The sequence below is a fragment of the Hypanus sabinus genome, chromosome 7 (genome assembly GCF_030144855.1).
Source record: "Hypanus sabinus isolate sHypSab1 chromosome 7, sHypSab1.hap1, whole genome shotgun sequence".
In the NCBI taxonomy this organism is placed as follows: domain Eukaryota; kingdom Metazoa; phylum Chordata; class Chondrichthyes; order Myliobatiformes; family Dasyatidae; genus Hypanus; species Hypanus sabinus.
The window spans coordinates 33,642,672-33,669,900 of NC_082712.1; the positions used below are offsets into that span (position 1 = coordinate 33,642,672).

Here is a 27,229-nt window from a genome sequence, read left to right on the forward strand (position 1 = left end):
TTTACAACAAGTAGTCAAAACTACCCAATGCATCACTGACACCATTGACATCACTGATTGAGCACATACTATATATACAGAAAAGTGCCAGAAGGTGGCCAGAAACATCATGAGGAGTCCTACACTCCCTGCTCGTGGATTGTTTGACTTACTTCCATCAGGGAGAAAGTTATGTAGCATCCACGCCCGGACCACCAGACTGTGGAAGACACTAGCGGTGTGCCAGAGGTCTGTGAGGGTCAGGGAGCAGGAATGAGTGCCATTGCTACCGCAAAGAAAAAAGTGCCAGGCAAACATAAAGTTCTTAAGGTGGATAAGTCACCTGGGCCAAATGGACAACATCCCAGAGTTCTAAAAAGTTGCTGAAGAGATAACGGATGTACTGGTCATGATCATTGAAGAATCACTTGATTCTGGAATGATCCCAGAGGACTGGAAGATTGCAAATGGCCTTCCTCTTTTTAAGAAAGGAAGAAGGCAAAAGAAAGGAAATTATATGCCAATTAGCCTAACCTCAGTGGTTGGGAGAGTGTTGAGTCTATTATTAAGGATGAGGTTTCAAGGTACTTGGAGACTAATAATAAAGTAAGTCAAAGTCAGCATGATTTCTGTGAAGGGAAATCTTGCCTGACAAATCTGTTAGAATTCTTTGAGGAAGTAACAAGCAGGGTGGACAAAGGAGGGGCAGTGGATGTCATTTACTTGAATTTTCAGAAGGCATTTGATAAGGTGCCACATGTGAGGCTGCTTAACAAGATAAAATCCTATGGTGTTACAGGAAAGATACTGGCACTGATAGCGGAATGGACAACAGGCAGGAGGCAGCAGGTGAAAATAAAAGGGGCCTTTTCTGGTTGGTTGCCAGTGATGCTGGAGCTTTATAAGACACCTGTCAGGCTGCACTTGGGTACTGTCGATAGTTTTGGGCCCCATAGCTCAGAATGGATGTGTCGTCATTGAAGAGAGTCCAGAGGAGGTTCACAAGGATGATTCCAGGAATTAAGTGGTTAACATATGAGGAGCATCTGGCATATTTGGGCCTGTACTTGCTGCAATTCAGAAGAATGTGCGGGGGGAGGGGATCTCATTGAAACCTACCAAATGTTGCAAGGACTAGATAGGGTGAATATGGAGAGGATGTTTCCTATGGTGGGGGTATCCAGAACTAGAGGGCACAGTCTCAAAGTTAAGGGGTGACCCTCTAGAACAGAGATAATAGGAATTTTTTTAACCAGAGAGTAGCAGAAGTTGATCGTTCCCTGGTTGGTCAGGGCATCAAAGGATATAGCAAGAAGGTCAGTATGGGGTTGAGTGGGATCTGGGATCAGCCCAGATGGAATGGCAGAGCAGACTCAATAGGCTGAATGGCCTAATTTTGCTCCTGTGTCTTGTGGTCTTATGTCTGAAAGGAAGTTACTTGCCCAAGCAGTAAGGGTGATCAACACTTCACCCACAAACAGACCCCACCACCACTACCTCATCACTTCCTGTCAGAGTCACCTTATGTGCCGAGCAGCACTTTGTGCACATACAATTAATCTACGTAAAACTATCTTAAGTATTTATATTTATTATGTGTTTTTATTATTGTTTTCTTTACCTTATTGTGTTTCTCTGTGTGCTGCATCAGATTTGGAGTAACAATTATTTTGCTCCCCATTACACTTCTGTACTGGAAATAACATTAAGCAATCTTGAGTCTTTAGAGGCAATAGACAATAGACAGTAGGTGCAGGAGTAGGCCATTCGGCCCTCCTAGCCAGCACCGCCATTCACTGTGATCATGGCTGCTCATACACAATCAGTACCCCGTTCCTGCCATAACCAGGTCTGCTGTTTTAGGGCTTATCGAGCTCTTGGGATCTGAATTAAAAGTAACTGTGAAAGCAGATTGAAGAGTCGTTCAACTTTAAAGAAATGAAAGGCACCTGCTTTCTCATAACTGCTTTGCACAGTCATTAATAAAACCGGTACTGCGGAATTCAAGTGCAAGTACAAATGGCAGAGAGTCCGTGGACAGTTAGAACCAGCAGGAAATTTGTTCTGTATCTGTTTAAATGTAAAACAGATAGCGAAAGGCCTCTGATTTGTTTACCTAGCCAGTCAAAGCGCAGAGCTATAATTAACTAGAACACTATGTACTGAAGAATATAACTGTCAAGATTCACTTGAGCAACCATTAATATTTTCTCGCAAGTACAATAAACACAACTTTGGCTGGAATGTTCTAAATGGGGGTTAGAGTTTGCCAGAACTGTACAAGCTGCCACGAATGGTTGATTTGGGTGAGTGCTGCCATTGAACAATGGAACCTCTGAGTATTTGTTGGTTGTTTCCCACCAGACGGGGGTGGTTGTAGACCTAGGCCATTCTCGTGCATCCCCTGGGGGTGGGGAGTGGGGGTGGGAGGGGTGCACGTGTCCAGGGGTAGCCATTATCACAGACAGCCAATATTTCAAAGTGAATTAAAGGGCCAAGCAGAAAAAAGAATCGTTTAGAAAAAGTCACTTTATCACTCGGCCTGCACTGTATGCAGATAAGGGAAAATAGTGAATTATGAGGTTGACGAATTGGAACTCTGCTTTAGTTGGCATGCACATTTAATCTGTGGGCAAGTTTTAATGTACCACAGAGTACAATAACACAAGGGTTATATTACCGCTGTATTTATACAGCGTCCTGGACTAATGGTCCAGGGACATCAGTTCCCACTATGCCAGCCTGGGAAATTAAATTCTGTTAATTAAATCAATCTGCAATGTTGACCATGAGGCTATTGAATTGATTCACTAATGTCCTATAGGGAAAAAGTGTGATCCTTATCCAGCTCGGTATATGTTTGCCTTCAGGCATTAATCCCAAAGCAATGCAGTTGACACTTAACTCTCTTCTGAAGTAATCTGATGACTTTCAATGCTTATCTCATATTTTTGCTTTGCTTTCGTGAAATTAAATCCAGTGCCTCAAGATTGTCCTTAGTAAATTCACAGCCCTGACATCATCCTGATGAATTATACACTATGTCCTCACTGATTTTATTGTACTTTTCTGTAATAAAATATCAATATTTTATACATTTATAATGTATAATTACAATAATTATACATATGCAAAAATGTATACGTATGCATTTTTACAAATTTTCTACATAAAGCTCAATCAACTTTACTTGATGGATTTTTTTCTAATCTAGAATTTTTTACTTTGGCTTGTGCTTTTAGTATTTTTTGGTTTGATTTCAATTCCAATTTTGCTGATTTCTGCCTATGTTTCTCAGGTAATTGCTGATTTCACTGTTTGCTGTGACTTGGCTGTGTTGCTAAGATGTGAAATGATCCAATCCAAATTCTTTTGCCTCAAAAAATATTTGGCTATTTGCTGACATCTCTACATAATAATCCAAAACTAGAGAGGGATTAATAAATCACAAAGAGAACGTTCAATACCCAAGGCACCCGACATTGAATTAAGTAACTGTAATGCTTTCCTGAACAGAGACAGTCCCACCAGAAGATTCCTAAAATCACAAATTCATGGTATTAGTGGTCAATGAATCCTATATCATTGTCTCTAAGATCTATCATTCCTGTACCAACCACAATGATGCACCAAGGCTTGACATATGGAGAGAGGACAATTGTTTTATTTAAATTACAGATTATGTGATGTTGTCACAAATCATGAAAAAAGTTAGTTTTTAATCTAAGCAAGTATATTTCAGAATGCAAGTTGTCATAGTGTGAAAAATGGCCTCAAATTTGCAACTCATAACCAAGGTGTTTATCTGGTGAACGGATATTTAGGCTACTGATATGGGGCCAAATATGGAACTAACGTGTTGCTTTGGCCGAGAGTGGTGCAAACCTGATGGGATGATGTCTTCACTATTGTGCAAAAAATATTCTACAATTTTGTGCAATTCATTGCTTGTAAAATAGTGAGGTATAACCAATATTATTGGTGAATTTAAGCCACAAAGCATTTGTTAAATTTTGCTGAAGTGGTTCATTATTTTCACATCTACTGAAGTATAGTGGGTAAGATCTTTATTTTGCATGGTGTCCATTAGAGATTATTTCATTAAAATAGTGCATTGAGGTAGTAGAAGGGAAAACAATAACAGAACGCAGAATAAAGAGCTGCAGTTACAGAGAGAGTGCAGTGCAGGCAGACAATAACGTGCAAAGCCATAATGGTGTAGAGTCTGAGGTCACGAGTCCATCTTATCATACCAATTGAACTTTCAAAGGTCCTATAACAGTAGGATAGAAGCTGTCCTTGAGTCTGGTGGTATATGCTTTCTAATTTTAACTTTTACTACCCATTGAAAGAGAGGAGAAGAGAGAATACCTTGGGCTGGTGGCATGTTTGATTGTGTTGGCTGCTTTACTGAGGCAGTGAGATGTGTGGACAGAGTCCAGAGAGGGGAGTGTGGTTTCTGTGATGTGCTGATCTGTGTCCATACTCTGCAGTTTCAGTACCAAGAGCAGAGGAGTTGCTGTGATGTATCCAGATAGGGTGCTTTCTATCATGCATTGATAAAAATTAATGAGGGACATGCTATATTTGAGGAAGTAGAGGTGCTGGTGACTTCTCATGGCCTTGGTGTCTATATGGTTGGACCATTAGTGATGTACACTTGGTTGACCTTGAAACTTTGAACCCTCTTGACCTCAGCACCATTGCTGTAAATAGAAGCATGTGCAATGCCTCTCTTCCTGAAGTCAAAACATGGAGGATAAAAAAAGGGAGCTTTTAAAATAGTTAAATAGTTCAGTCAGGGTAAGATGCGGCTTTATTGATCACAAGAGCATAAAACAGAAGGATTCATGGAACACGCACCATCTAAGGGACAATTACTACACTAACTTACAAGTATCATCAGTTGTTACTGTGTAGTTTCTGTTGGCTTTTAATACCTGCATTGTGAATGGCGACTGATCTTGCAAGGAAGGAATTCAAACAAAGACAGTTTGTCAAATGTTCAATGTCCATACCTGCCAGTAAATTCTATATAAAAATGGCATTTCTTGTTCCAACCTCAGAACAGTGGGGTGACCGGGGCCATGTTGTTCTCCTTGTGCACATTAAATAAAGTGTGATTGAGGAATGAATGTGAGTTTTCAGAGCCCAGTTGATTAGCCACGACAGATGGATAAACAGATCGGCATGATGAGGTGGCCCAAAGAACCTGTTTCTGTACTGTACGACTCCCCGTGACTCAACACAGATTGAAAAGTCCTGGTTCAAAAGCAGCTGCAGAAAATAGACTTTCAGTAGAGAACAGCAACAAGGGTAAAGGTCAAAATGAAGGGCAGAAGCCAGAAGCAAAATTAATATATAGTTGTGAGAATGAAGACAGGCAGACAGTGTGCCCTTTGTGAATCTGTGGAAATATAGCATACAAGTACCTTGTGTTGGGACCCAGCTCCAAGATTTATGCGCAACATTAGATGCAAATGCCAGTGCCAACAACCAAGTCTTTCCTGGAAGGGTATGGCCATGGAGGAGCACGTGTTATCAAAGCCCAGATTCTTCAGATTTTACAGTGCAGAAGGAAACTATTCAACTCGGTGTGTTCATGCAAGATCTCTGAAAGAGCTTATTCACTTAGCTCCATTCCCCTCCCCATTCCATTATTTCCTTTCATAGAGATGAAAGCCAGCCTCTCGCCTTTTGCCTCGATGGCTCTGTATAAGGTTTTGTGTATGCACAATGTGTTGGCCATTCTATGGCTGTACATTCTGCACATATACACTCTGAGGAGCCATACTTCGACAAATTTCCAAACACCAGGCTGTATCACCCTCATTCATCTGATCAGGTTCATAATGCGAGAGATGGTCTTCACAAAATAAATGGCATTAACCGTAGGAGGGGTTGAGTTAACGTTTCAGATGGTCACAACACCGAAGGAGAACACACACAGAATGCTGGAAGAACACAGCAGGCCAGGCAGCATCTATGGAAATGAATAAATAGTTGGCATTTCGGGCCCAGACCCATCTTCAGGACTAGAAAGGAAGTGGGAAGAAGGAGAACGTTTCATTTGCCAAACTTGTACTGACTCTATATGAGACCATTTCGGTCAACCCCACACCCCTGCCCTTAAGGGGTGATACCGGTAACGTAATGGTTAGCCCATTGCTTTACAGCTCCAGTGATCGTGGATTGGGGTTCAATTCCACTCCTGCCCTTAAGCAATTTGAGCCTTCTGCCCTTTTCCTCCCACATTCCAGAAAAGGTGTATGGTTAGGGTTGGTGAGTTGTGGCCGTTCTACACTGGCACTGGAAGCCCAGTGACATTTGCGAGCTGCTCAGCAAGATCCTCGCGGACCTGCTTTGTTGCAGACGATATCTCTCACTGCATGCTTCAATGTACGTGCGACAAATACAGCTAATCTTTATCTTTACCCCATAGCCCTGCAAATCCTACCCTCAGTAATGCCAACCTAGCTTCCTTTCTGCTGCAGTTAAGTTTGCCTTTGCTGCTCGGCAGACTATTGCAGACTCTAATGCATACACTATATTTCCAAAGGAATTAGATATGGTACAAGTAGCTAAAGTGATCAAGAGAATGGGGTAAAAGAAGGAACATCACACCAAACTTTGATAATCAGTCATAACCATATTGAATAATGGAGCAGGTTTAAAAGGCTGAATGGCCTACTCTGTTTTCTGAAACACATCTCCTCACTTTTAGTTCTTTTGTCACTCATCTTTATTCTGTATCTCCCAGTTTTTAACCCCTCCAGCAAAGGGAACAGGTGATCTCTATCTGCTTCGTATATACACTCAGTGGCCATTTTATTAAGCATAGGAGTGGACCCCAGAGTGGTCATCTGCTGTTGTAGCCCATCCACTTCAAGGGTTGGCATGTTGTGCATTCAGAGATGCTCTTCTGGACACCAACCACTATAGTAATACGTGGTTATTTGAGTTATTGTCGCCTTCCTGTCACCTTGAACCGAGGTGGCCTTTCTCCTCTGACCTCTCATTAACAAGGGATTTCCAGCTACAGAACTGCCACTCACTGGATGCTCCTTTTTCATACTATTCCCTGTGAACTCCGGAGATTGTTGTATCCCAGGAGGTCAGCAGTTTCTGCGATACTCAAACCACCCTGTCTGGCACCAACAATGATTCCACAGTCAAAGTCACTTAGATTGCATTTCTTCCCCATTTTGATATTGATCTGAACAACAAATGAACCTCTTGCACAACACGCTGGAGGAACTCAGCAGGTCGGGCAAAGGACATGAGTTCCTGAACCTATTCTGAGTTCCTCCAGCGTGTTGTGCGTGTTGCTTTGACCCCAGCATCTGCAGAGTACTTTGTGTTAACTGAACTCTTGACCATGTCTGCATACTTTTATTCATTAAGTTGTGGCCACTTGATTGACTGATTAATTATTTATATTAATTAGCAGGCCTACAGATGTAGCTAATAAAATGGCCACTGAGTATACATACAAAAGTAAGTAAGAGTGTAAAAAGGGTGAGGAAGTATTCATCGGTTCATTGTCCACTCAGAAATCAGGTGGCAAAGGGGTAGAAGCTGTGCTAAATGTGTCTTCAGGTTCCTGTACCCATCTCTCAGATGGTGGGTTAACAACAGATGCCACATTTTTAAGGTATCACTTTTTGACGATGTCCTCATTGCTGGGGAGGCTAGTGCCTGTCGGTCTAAATCTCTTTGACATCTATTACTATCCTCCTCACTGTTCACTACCTTTCCAAATTTTGTGTCACCTGTAAACTTGAAAATTGCACTCCACGTGCCCACGTCCAAATCCAAAACACCCCTGTATGTAAATAAATTCCCATAGCCCTCTTAAATTCAGAAGTTGGGCACATGTGATATATTTCTATGAAAACAGAACTAGTTTCCCCTCTCTCTTCACTTTCAGCAATTGTTCTTACTTATCAGTCAAATATGTCTATTGATGTCACTTATTACAATGCTGTGGAGTATGGTTACCATATTGAGTGATTTTTGTAAACAACACACACAAAATGCTGGTGGAACACAGCAGGCCAGGCAGCATCTATAGGGAGAAGCATTGTCGACGTTTCAGGCCGAGACCCTTCCTCTCGGCCTGAAACGTCAACAGTGCTTCTCCTTATAGATGGCCTGGCCTGCTGTGTTCCACCAGCATTTTGTGTGTGTTATTTGAATTTCCAGCATCTGCAGATTTCCTCGTGAGTGATTTTTGTGCTTTTTTAGTTTATGTATTTAGAGACAACAGCATGGTAACAGGCCCTTCCAGCCTAATGAGCCATGCCAGCAATTTGCACCCAAATTACGGGTTAACCTACTAACCCATATGTCTGTGGAATGCGAGAGGTAACTGGGACACTTGGAGGAAACCCACACAGCCACAGAGAGAGTGCATACACTCCTTACAGACAGCAGTGAGAACTGAACCCCAATCATTGGCACTGTAATAGTGTTATGCTAACTGTTGTCTCTCATAAATGATAAAAACAGCGTATGGATGTCTGTAAACCACTTATTATCTGAGGACAAACACTATATTGGGAAAAAAAGTGGTCCTTTATAAGCCTTTTGACAAAACGGCTAATCTGAATGTATGAATTGGATGCCAATGTTAAAGAGAAAATGGAGAGAGGTAGGAAATGCAGAAAATAAGCAATAAGTGGAATTCAGAGGAAAGGAGAAATGGATGTAATGAGTAACAGTGTAATGAGAATAGGAGGCATGAAGGGAAGAGGAAAACCCTCAAAATTTGGAAGGTCTTTAGGGAGGGAGGGAGAGCAGCTGGGTGCTGCCTCAGATATGTTGAGCTTTGAAGTAGCTGATTTAGAAGAATGAATTCTTCCCAGGTACTTCTGACAACTCCCTTAAACTGAGGATGTCCCTTGACTGAGATGATGACAATCCCGCTTTATTCCTACTTCAAACAAAGGCAGCTTTCCAGGAAATTACACGGTGCGCACACAGCAATCCTGCCCTCGCTGTAATTTCCAGAATCTGACTCGTTACTCTTGCTGAAGACCAGAATACATTTAAGAAAGGTAAAAAAAAATGTTTGGACGATTGACTGTGCAGACATCTTCATTCACTGATGTTCCTAAGCTCAGGAGGTAAGCTAAAGTGATGCTGGCATGGGTAAATGTACTCTGGTAATGACTTATTGATTAGCAAAACAACAGATTTTTACAACACATGTCAGTGATAATAAGCTTGATTCGGATTAAATGTGGTTGTGATTCTGTGCACTTTGTAGGACACATCCATTGTTGAGCACTGAGCCTTTGAGATGATATTACACTCAAAGTAACCTCTGAGAAGTAATTATGAATAATATCCTTTTTGTTTTGATTATATGTTGGAAAACCTTGGCTCTAACCCTCCTCTAGGAGACATCCAGTCTGCCACAGTAGTCTGACAAGAGCTCACTTCACTAACTGAGCCATCCATTAGCTGATTATAAATAGACTTAACTTGTTAAACCCTGCAGTCAGTTAGAATGAGGCAGCTGAAAGTGCTCTCTTGTGCACTGAACTGATTCTAAGAATTCAGCCTGCCTATTTTTGATCTTTCAGACACAATGAACTGGAACAGAATACTTGGCTCAAGCTATCAGTGCTGGCTCAGTATAAAGAGAAATGTGAAACCAGTGATTTTCTGGTGAAAGAGGAGTGATGATTGATGCTGACCTTCACATGATATGAATTAATCATCAAGATTGGATGCTTTTGGTGTCGTTATTTCATGTGGTGTATGAATTCTGTTTCATATTCAGATGGAGAGTGTCTTGAACTTATATGGTCAATTTCTGTCTGTTATAATTCTGCAGTCTTTCACAATGCATGTGGCTGTTCCTTAAGTGGGTCTGCTGCAGGAGGTTGTCCTGTCACTTTACCAAACTGCTCCACTGTAGACTAGCTTTACATAAAGCTATACTTTCCAAACATGGCTTCTAGAATTGCTGGTCACAGATCTCCTGTCCCGGTGACCCAACTCCCGGGTTGTTTTGCTCCCGAACTAAGATGTAACTGAAATAGAAACCCAGAGGCTTGGTCCATCGACATGAACACGAGTCTCATCAGAGAGTTTGGGATTTGAATTCTGTTAAGTACATGAAAGCTATAGCTCTGGTGGGTGAGGAGCTTAACAGTTTGTCTGTTTCATTAATATCCTGGAGGGAGTGTGTACTTGCTGATCTCAGCCTGCCTGGATAAGTTGCATTTCCAGGCCCACACGCTTGTGGTTGAATCAGCCGCCGTTTCCAACACGTTCAAGGAGGAGTAATAGATGGCTCTTCGTAGTGATGCGCACGCCTCATGATAAAATAATCTAATCAATCCCAATAAGCGCACATTTACTGTTTGTGCAGCCCATCCTCATTCAGATTTCTGTTTTGGTGCTGGCTGAAGGCATGGAGTACTCTCAGATAAAATTTATGTTCAATATTGACAGTTGTTTTACATCAATATAATTTCTGGCAACAAGTAAAACAGTTGAGATTAATCACATGGATCATTTTAACAGCCTCTTCCACCCAACCACTTGCCAAATTCCTCAACTCCTTTTCTCTGCAGGAAGTTAGTTTATTTTCACTTGATTCCTGGAGGTGTTCACGTTAACTAATTCAACGGCTTTCCCTGAGAACACTACTCGAGACTTGCTCTCTGAGCGAAGGTACTCATCCTGAGTTTCCTCTTTGTTCATAACTTCCTTACTCTAATGTGCTCAAGTCAAGATTATTGTCATGTGCACAGCTACAGTGAGACCATAGACACTGGAGCTGAACTGGGCCATTTGGCCCACTTAGTCTGCTCCACTATTTGATCACGGCTGATCCATTTCCCCCTCAAACCCCCTTCTCTCTGTAACATTTCATGCTCTGACCTATCAAGCTCCAGTTTAAATACACTTGATGGCCTGGACTTCACAGCCACCTGTGGCAACCAGTACCTCTGATTCACCATCATCCAGTTGAAGAAATTCCTCCTCATTTCCATACCAAATGAACATTCCTCTATTCCGCGAATTCCCAACTTGGGGTCTACAGATCTCTTGGCTGATGGTAGGGGTCCTTGGCCTTGATACTCTCGAACTCCTGACATACTGCTAGTAACTTCCACTGTGAAAACTGCTACAAAGTACTAATATAATTTGTTCGCCATTTCCTTGTTCCCCCATTACTCCTTCTCCAGTGTCATTTTCCAGTGGTCTAATATCTACTTTTGCCTTTCTTTTGACTCTTTGTATATTCATAAAAAAATATTTTGGTATTCCCTTTGATATTATGGTTCGCTTACCTTCATATTTCATCTTAAAAGGATGAAAGCCATCTTCCTTTATGGCTTTTTAATTGCCTTATTTTGGCTTTTAAAAGCTCCTCAATCCTCTGACTTCCCACTGATTTTTGCCTTATTATTATACCCTTTTTTTTTCTTTCATGTTGGTTTTAATTTCCCTTGTCAGCTACAGTTGTGTCACGCTGCTGTTAGAGTATTTCTTCTTTGGGATGCATCTGACCCATGCCTTCCAAATTGCTCCCAGAAACTCCAGCCATTGCTGCTCTGCTGTCATCCCTGCTGGTGTGCCCTTCCAATCTTCTTTGCCTCTGTATTTTCCTTTACTCCACTGTAATACTGATATCTTTGACTTCAGCTTCTGTCTCTCAAATTGCAGGGTGAATTATCATATTATGATCACTGGCTCCTAACGGTTCCTTTGTAGCGGTGTGCTACCCACAGCGCTGGAATAACGACACGCAGGCGGTGAGTTGCAGTTGCGTAAAAGATTTATTCAAACGTTGCGGCCTCGCTTTTAAGCCTTCCCGTTTCCGCCCTCCCCGGGCGGGAATGCTGTAGAGGGTGCATATTCACAGTCCCTTCCCACGCGCGGGCTTATCCCCTTGCTGGTGAAGAAAGCCTGACGCCCTTTTTTGGGGCTGGCCTCTCTACCGGCGCGCGCCATTTTGTGAACCGGTTTGAGTGCGCTGGAAAGTGGGTCACCACATACCCCCCCCCCCCAATGTCCACAGTCTGAGTCGGCCTCTGTTTGGGAGGTCGGCCTCTGCTCCGTGGTGCCTGATCTGACCGGCTGCACTAAGTCCACATGGGCCGGTTTGAGTCGGTCCACTGTGAAAACCTCCTCTTTCCCCCCAATGTCCAGCACGAACGTGGACCCATTGTTTCTGATCACCATAAACGGCCCATCGTAGGGCCGCTGCAGCGGTGCCCGATGTCCGCCCCGTCGTACAAAAACAAACTTACAGTGCTGCAGGTCTTTGGGTACATGGGTCGAGCTCTGTCCGTGCTGTGAAGTCGGTATGGGGGCCAGATTGCTGAGCCTCTCATGTAGTCTGTCCAGGACTGCTGTGGGTTCTTCCTCTTGCCCCCTTGGGGCTGGTATGAACTGTCCTGGGATGACCAGGGGTGCACTGTACACCAACTCGGCTGACGAGGCGTGCAGATCGTCCTTGGGCGCTGTGCGGATGCCGAGTAGGACCCCGGGAAGCTCGTCCACCTAGTTAGCTCCTCTCAGACGGGCCATGAGAGCCGACTTTAGGTGACGGTGGAAACGCTCCACCAGGCCATTCGACTGTGGGTGGTAGGCAGTTGTGTGGTGTAGCTGAGTCCCCAAAAGGCTGGCCATAGCTGACCACAGGCTGGAGGTGAACTGGGCGCCTCTGTCGGAGGTAATGTGGGCCGGTACACCAAAGCGAGATTCCCAGGTTGCAATCAGTGCCCGGGCACAAGATTCGGAGGTGGTGTTGGTGAGTGGGACCGCCTCTGGCCATCTTCTGAACCGATCTACGATAGTTAGGAGGTGCTGCACTCCTCGCGACACTGGCAGGGGGCCCATGATATCCACATGAATGTGGTCAAAATGCCGGTGGGTGGGGTGGAACTGCTGCGGCAGGGCTTTGGTGTGCCGCTGCACCTTGGCTGTTTGGCACTGCATGCACGTTTTGGCCTATTCACTGACCTGCTTGCGGAGTCCGTGCCAAGCGAACCTGTTGGAGACCATCCGGACTGTTGTCCTGATGGAGGGGTGCGCTAAGTTGTGAATGGAGTCGAAAACTCGCCACTGCCAGGATGATGGGGCGGGGTTGGCCGGTAGCTATGTCACACAGTAGGGTCCTCTCACCTGGGCCTACGGGGAAGTCTTGGAGCTGCAAACCGGAGACTGCAGTTCTGTAATGAGGGATCTCATCATCTGCCTACTGCGCCTCCACCAGCGCTGCATAGTCCACCTCCTGGGACAGGGCCTGGATGGTAGGTCTGGATAGTGCGTCCGCCACGACATTGTCCTTTCCCAAGACATGCTGGGTGTCCGTCGTGGACTCGGAGATGTAGGACAGATGTCGCTGTTGGCGGGACGACCAGGGATCGGACGCCTTCATGAATGCAAAGGTTTGTGGTCCGTGAACGCGGTGAAGGGCCTACCTTCTAAGAAGTACCTGAAATGCCGGATTGCCAGGTATAGTGCCAACAGCTCCCGGTCGAAAGCACTGTATTTGAGTTTGGGTGGTCGTAGGTGTTTGCTGAAGAACGCCAGGGGTTGCCAGTGACCCTCGATGAGTTGTTCCAGCACTCCACCGACTGCTGTGTTGGATGCGTCCACTGTGAGGGTGGTAGGGACGTCCATTCTGGGGTGCACTAGCATCGTGGCGTTTGCCAAGGCTTCTTTGGTTTTAATGAAGGTGGCTGAGGCCTCTTCATCCCAGGTAATGTCCTTGCCCTTACCGGACATCAGGGTGAACGGGGGGCGCATGATTCAAGCTGCTGAGGGGAGGAAGCGGTGGTAGAAATTCACCATACCCACGAATTCCTGCAGGTCTTTGAGTGTGTTGGGTCAGGGGAAATGATGGACCGCGTCTACCTTGGCGGGCAGAGGGGCTGCCCAGTCTTTAGTAATTCTGTGGCCCAGGAAGTGGTGTCAAGTCCAAACTGGTGTCTGGCCGGGTTGATTGTCAGGCCGTATTCACTCATTTGGGCGTAGAGTTGATGGAGGTGGAACAGATGCTCCTGACGACTACTGCTGGCTATGAGGGTGTCATCCAAATAGATGAATGCAAAGTCCAGGTCACGTCCCACCGCGTCCTTGAGCCGCTGGAACGTCTGTGCGGCATTCTTTAGGCCGAACGGCAATTGGAGGAATTCGAAAAGGCTGAACTGAGTGGTGAGTGCTGTTTTGGGGATGTTGTCCGGATGCATCGGGATTTGATGGTATCCCCGGACGAGGTCTACCTTGGAGAAGATCCGTGCGCCATGCAGGTTTGCTGCAAAGTCCTGAATATGCGGCAAAGGGTAGCGGTCCGGTGTGGTAGCCTCGTTCAGCCTGCGGTAGTCGCCGCACGGTCTCCAGCCCCCCGTCGCTTTGGGCACCATGTGCAGGGGGGAAGCCCATGGGCTGTCGGACCGCCGGATGATCCCCAATTCCTCCATCCTCTGGAACTCCTCCTTCGCCAGTCGGAGCTGGTCCGGAGGAAGCCTTCGAGCATGGGCTTGGGGGGGGTCTGGGTTGGGATGTGGTGCTGTACGCCATGTCTGGGCATGGCTGCCGTGAACTGCGGTGCCAGAACCGATGGGAAGTCCGCCAGGACTCTGGTGAATTTGTTGTCGGACAGTGTGATGGAGTCCAGGTGTGGGGCTGGCAACTTGGCTTCACCCAGGGAGAACCTTTGAAAAGTCTTGGCATGGACTAGTCTCTTCCCTTGCAGGTCGACCAGCAGGCTATGAGCTTGCAAAAAATCTGCTCCCAGGAGCGGTTGGGCCACAGCGGCCAGTGTGAAGTCCCATGTGAACCGACTGGAGCCGAACTGTAGCTGCACCATACGGGTGCCGTAGGTCCATATTGTCCTGCCATTTGCGACCCTCAGGGTGGGTCCCGGTTCTCTGTTGCGGGTGTCATAACTCGTCGGAGGTAAGACGCTGATCTCGGCTCCGATGTCGACCAAAAAGCGACATCCCGACTGTTTGTCCCAGACATACAGGTTGCTATCTTGATGGCCAGCTGCCGTAGCCATTGTTGGTCGCAGCGTCCAGAAGCTTGGCAGTTTTAACGAAACTGCATGAAAAGATGCGGCATCATTCATCTCCGGTCCAAATATCGTTTGGGTCGTCGGGGTCTCCGATTGTAGTGGTGTGCTACACGCAGCGCAGAATAACGACACGCAGATGGTGAGTTGCAGTTGCGTAAAAGATTTATTCGAACTTCACAGCCTCGTTTTTAAGCCTTCCCGTTTCCGCCCTTCCCGGGCAGGAATGCTGTAGGGGGCGCATATTCACAGTCCCTTCCCGTACGCGGACTTTTCCCCTTGCTGGTGAAGAAAGCCTGCCCCTTTTTGGGACTGGCCTCAATGCCGGTGCGCGCCATTTTGTGAGCCAGTTCGAGTGAGCTGGGAAGTGGGTCACCACACCTTTTCCTTAAGCTTCCTAATCAAATCCAGTCTGTTACACAACACCCAATCCAGAATAGCTGATCGCCTAGTGTAGAAAGACATTCTATAAATTCTCTGTCTTGGGATACAAAATCAGCACAAACCTGATTTTCCCAATCATATTGAGATCCCCCATGATTATTATAACATTGCTCTTTTGACATGCTTTTTCTATCTCCTTTTGTAATTTATAGCCCACATACTGTTCAGAGGTCTGTAATATAACTCCCATTAGGGTCCTTTTACCTTTGTTGTTCCTTATTTCCCATGAGGCGGCAGCGGCCTTTCAGACCTGGTGTTACTTTAATTTAATTTTCTATTTTAAGTTTGATACACAATTTTCGATTAGGGCACATGGATAACAGAGCAGTTATCTACCATCGCCAGATACTACTACATTACAGAGGTCGCCCAAAAACAAACCTCCACAAAGATCTGCTGGCTGAATGCTCTGCTGAGGGGAACGGGCCTACAATCCTCGGACTTGCCTGATGCTGGGAGCCAGAGATGGAGACGTCGAAAGCAATGTGCAAGGAAGCAGAAGCGAGGCAAACGGGCAGGGGTCCGTGCCAGGCTAAAAGCAAACCCTAGCCGGCGGCTCTCCCGTCCATTCTGCTCTCCAATGTCCGCTCCCTGGACAATAAAATGGACTACATCCATCACCAACGTAATACTCGGTGGGAGTACAGAGTTTGCTCCGTGTTTGTCTTTACAGAGACATGGCTCACTGATGGGATTTCGGACGCTGCCACCCAGCTAGATGGGCTAGCTTTCTTTCGTTCAGACAGAGATGCAGCTCTCTCGGGTAAGGTCCGCGGTGGTGGTGTCTGTGTGTACATCGACACGGAATGGTGTAAGAACTCTGTGCTGGTTTCCAGACACTGCTCGTTGTTAGTGGAGTTTGTGGCAGTTCGATGCAGACCATTTTATTTGCCACGGGAATTCACCTCTGTCCTTATATTCGGTGTGTACATTCCCCCCAGCATTAATGCTAAGGAGGTGCTCTGTGAGCTGTACGGGGCTGTTAGTGAACTGCAGGACGCACACCCTGATGGTCTGTTTATTGTCACCGGTGATTTCAGCCACACGAACCTTAAGTCAGTGCTCCCCAAATTCCATCAGTATGTGGACTTTGCAACGAGGGGGGAGAACGCGTTGGACCTTACTTATACAAACATCCCCGACTCGTACCAGGCAGAGCCCCACCCCCACCTCGGATACTCAGACCACATCTCTGTTTTGCTAATCCCAGCATACAGACCGCTCGTCAGGCGCTCCAGACCAGTCCAGAAGCAGGTGAAAACCTGGCCAGCAGGAGCCATCTCTGCTCTTCAAGATTGCTTTGAGAACACTGACTGGCACATGTTCAGGGAGGCTGCCACCGATGGCGACTCTACCAACTTAGAGGAGTACACGGCATCAGTGACCAGCTACATCAGCAAGTGCATTGATGATGTTACTCTCTCCAAGACCATCACTATACGTGCCAACCAGAAGCCGTGGATGACCGCGGAGGTGCGTGCGCTGCTGAGGTCCCGCGACTCCGTCTTCAGAGCAGGCGACGAGGCAGCCCTAACAACAGCAAGGGCCAAACTGTCCCGAGCCATCAGAGGGGCAAAGCGTGCACATGCCCAGCTAATCCACAGTTACTTCCAGGACAGCAGCAACACGCGGCGCATGTGGAAGTGCATCCAGGACATCACCAATTACAGGACAACATCACCTGACTGTGCGAGTGAATCCTCCCTCCCAGATGCGCTGAATAACCTCTACGCCCGGTTTGAGGCAGAAAATGACGTGGCGGCGAGGAAGTCCACCCCTCCTACAAATGACCAGGTGCTGTGTCTCACTGTGGCTGATGTGAGAAGAACCCTCTGCAGGGTTAACGCACAGAAGGCTGCTGGACCAGACGACATCCCAGGTAGAGTTCTCAGAGGATGTGCAGAACAGCTAGCAGATGTTCTCACTGACATCCTCAACATCTCACTGAGCAGCTTCAAGGCCACCACCATCGTCCCCGTGCCAAAGAAGTCTTCAGTGTCCTGCCTAAATGACTACCGTCCCGTTGCACTTACATCCATCATCATGAAGTATTTCAAGAGGCTCGTCATGAGGCATATCAAGATCCTGCTGCCCCCCTCACTGGACCCCCTGCAGTTTGTGTACCGTCCCAACCGCTCAACAGATGACGCCATTGCCACCAACCTCCACCTGGCCCTAACCCACCTGGACAAAAAAGACACATACGTTTGGATGCTGCTAATAGACTTCAGTTCAGCATTCAACACAATCATTCCTCAGAAACTGATTGGAAAGCTGAGCCTACTGGGCCTGAACACCTCCCTCTGCAACTGGATCCTAGACTTCCTGACTGGGAGACCTCAGTCAGTCCGGATCGGGAGCAGCATCTCCAACACCATCACACTGAGCACGGGGGCTCCTCAGGGCTGTGTGCTCAGTCCACTGCTGTTCACTCTGCTGACCCACGACTGTGCTCAACACACAGCTCGAACCACATCATCAAATTCACCGATGACACGACCGTGGTGGGTCTCATCAGCAAGAACGATGAGTCAGATTACAGAGAGGAGGTGCAGCGGCTAACGGACTGGTGCAGAGCCACCAACCTGTCTCTGAATGTGAGCAAAACAAAAGAGATGATTGTTGACTTCAGGAGGGCACAGAGCAACCACTTCCCATTGAATATCGACAGCTCCTTGGTAGAGATTGTGAAAAGCACCAAATTTCTTGGTATTCACCTGACAGAGAATCTCACCTGGTCCCTCAACACCAGCTCCGTAGCAAAGAAAGCCCAGCAACGTCTCTACTTTTCTCGAAGGCTGAGGAAAGCCCATCTCCCACCCCCCATCCTCATCACATTCTACAGGGGTTGTATTGAGAGCATCCTGAGCAGCTGCATCACTGCCTGGTTCGGAAATTGCACCTTCTCGGATCGCAAGACCCTGCAGTGGATAGTGAGTCAGCTGAGAAGATCATTGGGGTCTCTCATCCCACCATCACGGACATTTACACTACACACTGCATCCGCAAAGCAAACAGCATTATGAAGGACCCAATGCACCCCTCATACAATCTCTTCTCCCTTCTGCCGTCTGGCAAAAGGCTCTGAAGCATTCGGGCTCTCACGACCAGACCATGTAACAGTTTCTTCCCCCAAGCCATCAGACTCCTCAATACCCGAAGCCTGGACTGACACCTTGCCCTACTGTCCTGTTTATTTTTTATTGTAATGCCTGCACTGTTTTTATGCACTTTATGCAGTCCAGTGTAGGTCTGTAGTCTAGTGTAGCTTTATCTGTGTTGTTTTTTTTATTACGTAGCTCAGTCTAGTTTTTTGTACTGTGTCATGTAACACCATGGTCCTGAAAAACGTTGTTTCGTTTTTACTGTGTACTGTACCAGCAGTTATGGTTGAAATGTCAATAAAAGTTGACTTGACTTGATTTGACTTGATTTATCTCTACTCACAATGATTCTACACCTTCTGATCCTAAGTCACCTCTTTCTAAGGATTTGGTTTCATTTTATACCAACAAAGCGATACCACCCCCTCTGCCTACTTCCCTGCTGCCTTTCAATACAATGTGTACTCTCGGATGTTAAGCCACCAAATATTATCTTCTTTCAGCCACGACCTAGTAATGCCCGCAACATCATACCTGATAATATCTAAATGCACTATTCAAGTATAACACCCTCAATCCTGTATTCATCACCCTTTTTGATTTTGTCCCATTGTTACACTGCAACTCTGCAACACTGGCTGCAATTTTGTCCTATCGTTTGCCTGTTCTCCTGATAGTCTCAATTTCACTACACACCCCCTCTAGTTGTATACCAGTTGCCACATAGTCAGCCCTATCACTCAGTTTCTCACCCCCTACCAAATTAGTTCAAACCCTCCCCAATAGTTCTAACAAATCTGCCCGCAAGGATATTGGTCCCCGTCAGGTTCGGTGCAACTCATCCATTTTGCAAAGGCCATACCTTCACCAGAAGAGATCCCAATCCAGAAATCTGAAACCCTGCCCCCTGCGTCAATTCCTCAGCAACGCATTCATCTGCGAAATTATCCTGTTCTTATCCTCACAGGTGCATGGCACAGGCAGCAATCCAGGGATTTCTAGCCTGGAGGTCCTGTTTTTCAGCTTTCTGCCTGGCTCCCTAATTTTCTCTCTCCACTTTTCCTAACTACATTATTGGTGCCCATTTGTACCAAGACCTCTGGCTGCTCACCCTCCCCCTTTAGAATGCAGTTGACCTGATTCAAGACGTCCCTGACCCTGGCATCTAAGAGGCAACATACAATGGAATTCCTTATCACTAGTCCAGTCCTCTTCTCCCCCATTCACTTCTGAGCCACAGTGCCAGAGACCCATTGCTATGGCTGCCCCCCCACCCCCCCAGTAGGTCATCCCCTTCAACAGTATCTAAAGCACTATACGTATTATTGAGAGGATGGGCCACAAGGGTACTCAGCCCATTTCCTTTCCCTCTCCTGATCCAAGATGGCGGTGTGATGCAGTTTGCAGTGGCCACTCCGGAGCTGATACGTTATTTGTTTTATTTGTTAAGCGGGGTGCCGTGCATAATCCTAATCTGATGAAAAACGGACATGGGAGCACGGAGGACCATCTGGAAATCTCCAGAAAGGCCCTCTTTGTTGCTGCTGCTGCTGTGAGGTCCGGGTCTCTGCTGAGAAGAACAGGCCCCCAGTCCTCAGGGTCACGTTGCTGATGGCCGTTGGTGGGAGCGTCTTAATATGCTCGGCAGAGGATGGTGCTCGGAGAAGCTGTGCCGGAGGAGATGGTTGGAGGCTCGGAGGTTCGACTGACTCGGAGTCCGCTGCGGTCAGGTTGCTTTCGGTGTGTGCTGCGTCTGTGAGGCTGAGTCAGGCGGCGCCGTGCAAGTCCATAGCGGGGGTATTCCCTTCTGCCACTGGCGTGGGATGGCGAGTCTGTCAGGACCCTGGAGACTTGTGGAAACAGTGCGGTGGTTTCTTTTGAACTTATAGTCTCTTAACATCTTTGGACTATTTTTACTGTGCCCGTGGTCTGTTTTTTTTTATCAATTATGCTATTGTTTGCACTGTTGTAACTATATGTTGTAACTATGTGGTTTTGTGCAGGTCTTGTAGCTTTAGTTTTTGGTCTTGTTTGTCTGGTGGATTTGGAGCTCCTTTCCGGGGAGCGCGCTAAGACGGTAGCGTGATATTAATATGCAGCAGCCTCTCCGGACTCTGGATTGGGAATTGCCAAACGTTATGTGGATTTTCTGGTGTAGTCTGTTTTGTCATGTGCTTTTGTGATATCATTCTGGAGGAACGTTGTCTCATTTTTTAACTGCATTGCATTTGTGGTTTCTAAATGACAATAAACTGAATCTGAATCTGAATCTGACAGTCAACCAGGTACCTGCATCCTGCAACTTAGCAGTGACTACCTACCTGTAGCTCCTATTTCCTCATCAATTTCCTGTTTGAAGTTCACGGAGCTGCAGCTCCAGTTCCCGAACACATTTTCTGTGACGCTGCAGCTCGGCGCATTTGGTGCGGATGTGGTTATCTGGGAGGCTGGAGGTCTCCCAGACTTCCCACATCTCACACAAAGAACACAACACATCCCCTGGAGCCATCCTCACTACTCCAACCATGTACTTACAGGCAAAGAATGAGTAAGTAGAAATTTACCTGAGACTTTACCTTGCCCAACCCTGTTCCCATCGAAGTCTGATGAGACAAAGCCTCCCCACTCCATCACTGGTCCACTCACACAATGCTTGCTCCAAAAATGGCCGCTTCGCTTGTCCCTGCCTTATTTTTATTTGCGCTTGCTAATGACTAGTAATTTGATCGGGCCACTGGAAAACGCTGAAAGTCTGTGAATCCTCCTCCTCACTCACAGACCTGTGAGTTGCCCAGAATTGAGTTGCCCAGAGTTGTCCTTGTTTGCTCCAGAATCAACTGGGCTGCAGGAAAGACAGGTACAGGTACAATGAGAAGCTTGTTTACAGCAGCATCGTAGGCACATGTATTCAGCTAATACATAAATTATACAAAGCAATGAAGGAAAAGACTGTGCAAGAGAAGACATTAATGTAAAAAAAAGCCCCACACAATCAGTGACAAGTCCATAGTTCTATTTCTGAGGTAGAGTTGGCATTATGCAGGTCAGTTCAAGAACCTGATGGTGGTCTGAACTATGTAGCATGGAACTACAGACTTGTGCACCTCCTGCCTGACACTAGCATCGAGGAGAGGAGGTCAGTGGTGGAGATCCTTCATGATAGATGCTACCTTCCTGAGGCAGTTCCTCCTGTGCCTATGATGGACTGGGCAGTGACCCCAAATGTGTACAGCTTCTTGCTTTCCTCTGCATCAGAGTTGCTGTATCAGGCCATGATGCATCCAGTCAGGACACTTTCAAAAGAGCTCCTGTAGAAATGTCTGAGTGTTTGGTGAAGTCTCCTTCAGCTTTGAAAAATCTTTCTTTCTTTCTTCATCCCTGGACCCTTTCCTTCCTGAGCTGGGTGGTGATTAGGCTCAGGATTGTCGTGCAAAGCCCTCACTCCTTACAGGCTCCATGGAAGACGACACTGGGGCTGGAGCTTCAATTTTTGTCAAAGCTGTGTTTAGTTGCTTACAACCTGGCATTTAAAATGAGCAAAACTAAAGTAAATTATTTAAAATGAAGTTATGAAAACATTGGAATAATTAAAAACATTAAATTAAACCACTTCAATTTTAAACAAAGCTTTCCTTCCTCTTTGCCTTCAAATATCTTGGTCTAGAATCTCTGCAGAAACCAGTGGAGCCTCAGATCCGATGCCAGGTCTGTCTTGGTGCAGTGTAAGAATGGCCCTCCCCAGCAAGACTGGACTCTGCCCTTGGCGATGGAGTGCTGTGACATCCATTACACAGTCCATACCCTGTACACAGAAAGCCGGGGTTTCCAAATAGATTGGCCAATGCCAACCAACAAGATTATACCCAATAAGACAAATGTGTTAACATCCAACATGTCAAGATTAAATTGTTTGTAAATATTTAAATTAATACAACATTCAAAATTTTTAAGTGCTATAATTTGTGTTGGTGGTGTAGTGGCTTCTGCACTTAGACTTCAGAGATTTGAATCCAACCGGCTCCTTGCACGAGTTCCATCTGTGATGGGTTGATTGTTGAACAAGCAACTCGGCCTCGTAAAACAGTCAAATGCTAAGGAAAAAGCAAGGTTGCCATGAAACACACCGAATGAGGCACGGGATGGAGCTTAGATGCCACTGGTAAGGACAATCATAATTTTCCATCAACTGAATGTTTAGCATTGTCCATTCATAGTTTCCAGTAATTTTGAGTAAAGTTTTGACTTTGTGCATTTGGAAAATGACTTTTTCTGTTGGAGCTTAATCAAGAGTTGACTTCCTATTACTCAAGTACTAAACTATAAAATTCATCATTAGACTGTGTAGGTGATTTGGGAAAAGTTCAAAAGCATATGTTGGGGAAGAAAATGCCTAAAAGGCTGAAAGAATAGTTTCAGTTTTGTAATTAGGACGTCCAATTGCCTCCTTATGTCCAATACAGTACCTAAAATCAAGTTTTTTGAGGTTGGGGAATTAAATATTGAGCCCAGAAAGCTACATTGTGTCTGGATGGAAGATGAAGCGTTATTCCTGAAGCTCATGTCAGTCCTCGCTGTGACAATACAGGAGGGCACAGAGTGGGACTCGGATGGAGAACGAAAGCGGCAGGGCACAGGAAGGTCGGTGTGCCCAGACACAAGCGTCCCAGGAAGTGGTCACCCAGTCTGTGTTTGGTTTCCCCAGTGTGGAGGACCTCGCTGAGGGCAGTCTGCTAGATTGGGAGGAAGTGCAAGTAAATTGTTGCTTCACCTGGAAAGACTATTGAGATTTTAGCGAGTAGGAAGGACAAGTGTTACATTGTCTGTGGTTGCAAGACAACGTACAATTAGAACAGGGATGGTTGGTGGGAATGGAAGATATCAGAGTGAAAGTCAAATCTACAACTGCACAGCAGGGCAGCAGTCTCTTTCAGCTCACTGTATCCGGGCTGACATCACATATCTATTTGTTTATTTAGCAATATAGCATGGTTACAGGCCCTTCTGGCCTAAAGAACTCACACAGTCATGGGGAGAATGTACAGACTCATAACAGTGGTGGAAATGAAATGATGCTGTCACCAAGTGACTCCAATCAATTTATACTAATCCTGTTCTATGCTTCCCACAGCCCACTCAACTCACCCCAAATTCTACCACTCACTACACTCTAGGGACAATTTAAAGTAACCAAGAAACCTACCAACCCCCACACAACTCTATACAGAGTGAAAGGACCCAGATGCATTGTGGGAAACCCATACGATTAGAGTGAGCACATGCAAACAGAAAACAGCCGAGATCAGGTTTGGACCTGGGTCATAGGCACTGCGAGGAGGCATTTCTACAGAACACACCATTATCACAATATCTCTATGGTAATTTTTTAAGTGACTAATTTGGAAGTGGACTTGTATCACAGCAAGTACACTGCTGTTTGCCATCAATGGGAAGAGTGGGCATTGTGATCCTTGACCTTGTTCGAAAGGTGGCAGAAAATAGTCACGGGATAAAAGGGTTAACGAATTTGTGAGCAGTGCAGTTGTTTGGAATTAAAGTAAGAAAAGACTTATTAATCTCACTAAAGTTTGACAGCCGCTGAGTATTTGAATGGTGTGATAATTGCATTTCAAGTTTGCTGGGCTTATTCAGAAGCTGAATTACTGAGATGTCAGTCTCCAGCCATAGAAAATGAGGCTGATTCAAGTTGCTCCGGTCTTCGGGTTTTAATCACCTACCTAAAGGTATAATCAGCAACAGGAGGTCTGGACTCAATCAAAGAGGTGGAGTGGTTAATCCTCTGAGTTTCTGAACAAACAACATAGAACAGTACAGCACAGAAACAGGCCCTTCAGCCCACAATGTCTGTGCTGAACATGACTCCAAATTAACAAAGTTTCTTCTGCCCTTACTTGATCCATATCCCTCAATTCACGTGGCTACCTAATGCCCTCTTGAACAGCCCTACCATATCTGCTAGTTTTTTTGTGGTTTGATGCTAATACAGTGAAAATCAAAATGCTAGAAGCATTGAATGACAGCACAGATGCTCTGAATAACACTCACACCCTGTCAGCTAGCTTGCAGTGGTTACGAGCTCTCCTCTGATGGACCAACAAAGTTGTTAAAATCATAGAACCAGTTCCAGTTTTATGTGTTCTTCTGCTGGAATGAGTAGAGTGGATTGTGTAAGTGACATGATCTGTAGCAGACATGATCATCTCCATTTGATACAAACTATTAATTTGCTATGCTAAAGAGATATTTAACATCTGTGGTGAAAATTTATTTTCACTAACATCACCATTTAACACAGTCCTAAAATTCATGAGCAGGCATTTTCACTGAAATGTGTTGGTGTGTGACATTTATGGAGAGAGAAAAACTTTCCAGAAAGAAAAAAAGTTTATTTATGACATGAACTTTCTTTATGGATTTAAAGACTTCTTCAAACCCACCGTGCTAATCAAATCACCGAGTTGAAGATTTTATTTCTGAGATTATCTTGCCTGCTTCAAACGCAATGTTGCACAATAAATAAGATCACATATCTGCTGTATGCTGAGTGTGGGAATATGCAAACGGGAAAAAAATATGAAAAACTTTTGGCACAGGTGATAGTTTCTTTCATGCATGAACACAACTTTCTAAGGACTATGTTGACAGCTTGACAAAGATTTCAAACAAATTCCATTAGTGTCAATACATATGAATCCTTACACAGTATATGGTATATATTGATATTATCAGGATATTTGATGCTGGGCGAAAATATTCATGACGTTTATCACTGTGTTAGTGAACTCATTAGTCATTGCCTAAGGGTTTCATATATTAGCAAATATTTACCAAGCCACTTAGACCCTCCATGGTGAAACATCAACATGCACACCTGGAGGAAATCTGCTCAGGAGGGAGTTGTGCGACATGACAGCAGTCTCCACTGTGCTGCAGAGAGCAAATGACGACTGTGAAAGATTCACAGGGAGCGAACAATGATGAACTAAGGTAATAAAATGGAGGAATTTGTCAATTTTTTCTTGTTAATTTGTGGGATATGAATATCACTGATCTGGGAGCAAAACTTACACCCCGTCCCTGAACATCTTCGACAGGGGTGCCCCGCGGGGCTATGTGCTGAGCCCATTGTTGTACGCTCTGCTCACACATGACTATATGGCCAAACACCCGGGGAATCACATTGTCAAGTCTGCCAATGACATGATGGTGGTGGGGTTCATCACCAACACCGATGAGACAGCCAACACACAGGAGGTGGAAGAGGGGTTGAAGATTGATGCCAGGAAAATAACCTCTTCCTTAATATTGTTACGTACCTGTGGGTATCTTGTGCCTGTCACATGACCATGATGTAATTGAGGCTATGCTGGGCATGATGTAATGGTCTTGTGATGGCGGAGTGGCGTAATTTTCCTGTCGGTGAGAGGTCATGTGATAGTTTTTTCAACAGGGTATAAAACTCTACTTTATTTTCCTGACAGTCACCTTATGAACACCCTAGTGTCTCTTTATGGACATATGATCCATCTATGTATATAAACTATCTTATCCACTTATATTCATTTATATTTAAAATTATTACAGTGTTTTTTTTATCTCTTGTGGTTTTTCGTGCTGCATTGGATCTTGAGTGACAGTTATTTTGTTCTCCTTTACACTTGCATTATGGAAAATGACATTAAACAATCTTGAAACTGTAATTGAACTTCAGAGGATAATGGTAAAATATCTTTAGGAAACACTGTGATATGGCACTCCTACAGCATCGATAAAGAAGACGATAAAATGATTATGATCCAGCCAAAAGGTTATCCAAGCCAGAGTGTGACTTGGAGAGGAGTTTGCAAATACTCCTGTGTATCCCATTCAACTAGCTTTTAGGAGACACATATAAATCATGAGTTTGAGAGAGGGTGTTGAAAATGCAGCTGGCCAGTGGCAAGGTGACATCCACACCGGACTTCGAGACGGGTGTTTTTGGTTTTGAATCCAGTCAGCTCCTTGCACGCTTTCCATCTGTGCTGGGTTAAACATCAAGCTGTCAACTCGGCCTCATAATATACCAGACAAGTGGTAAAAGAAAGGGTGCGGAAAGGAGCAACACATTGAAAATGCCTCAACAGGTGAGTGTAAGGTACCCTGTTCAGTAATTCAGAGAACTTTATAACGTCTTACTGTTTTGACATTTGGCAAAGCTTTTATTTGGACAAGGAGGGGTGGTGTGGAAGCTGATGATGGTTTTTGCCAGTTGTTGAAGGCTTTAAGTGGTGTTTAATAGGCTGAGATTCCTCAGGAGGCCTTTGGAAAGCTTCTTACAGCTTTGGTTATGCTGAGGTCCATCATGATTCAAGTCAGCATATTTGGTTGACTTCGTAAATAATGACTAATAAATTATTTAATTATTTATGGTTTATATTGCTATATTTCTACTCTATTCTTGGTTGGTGCAACTGTAACAAAACCCAGTTTCCCTCGGGATCAATAAAGTATGTCTGTCTGTCTGCAATAGAGGGGAATACATCTGTGCTAAGGTTGTAACATGGATGAAAGAACTTGGATGAAAGTTATTACCCCAACTGAAGTGATTCAAGTAATTCTTCAGCTTGCGGGTATTTACCTTAAAAGGTAGATATCATAA

The 27,229-nt window shown here is 45.3% G+C and overlaps 1 long non-coding RNA gene across 1 annotated transcript; it reads left to right on the forward strand.

The window, feature by feature from the left end:
• The first annotated feature begins 2,189 nt into the window (after positions 1 to 2,189).
• LOC132396302 (uncharacterized) lies at positions 2,190 to 22,509 on the forward strand. The gene is made up of 3 exons (XR_009512936.1): positions 2,190 to 2,285; positions 11,668 to 11,756; positions 22,238 to 22,509. It is a non-coding gene; the product is annotated as an uncharacterized LOC132396302 (long non-coding RNA).
• Positions 22,510 to 27,229: the final 4,720 nt, after the last annotated feature.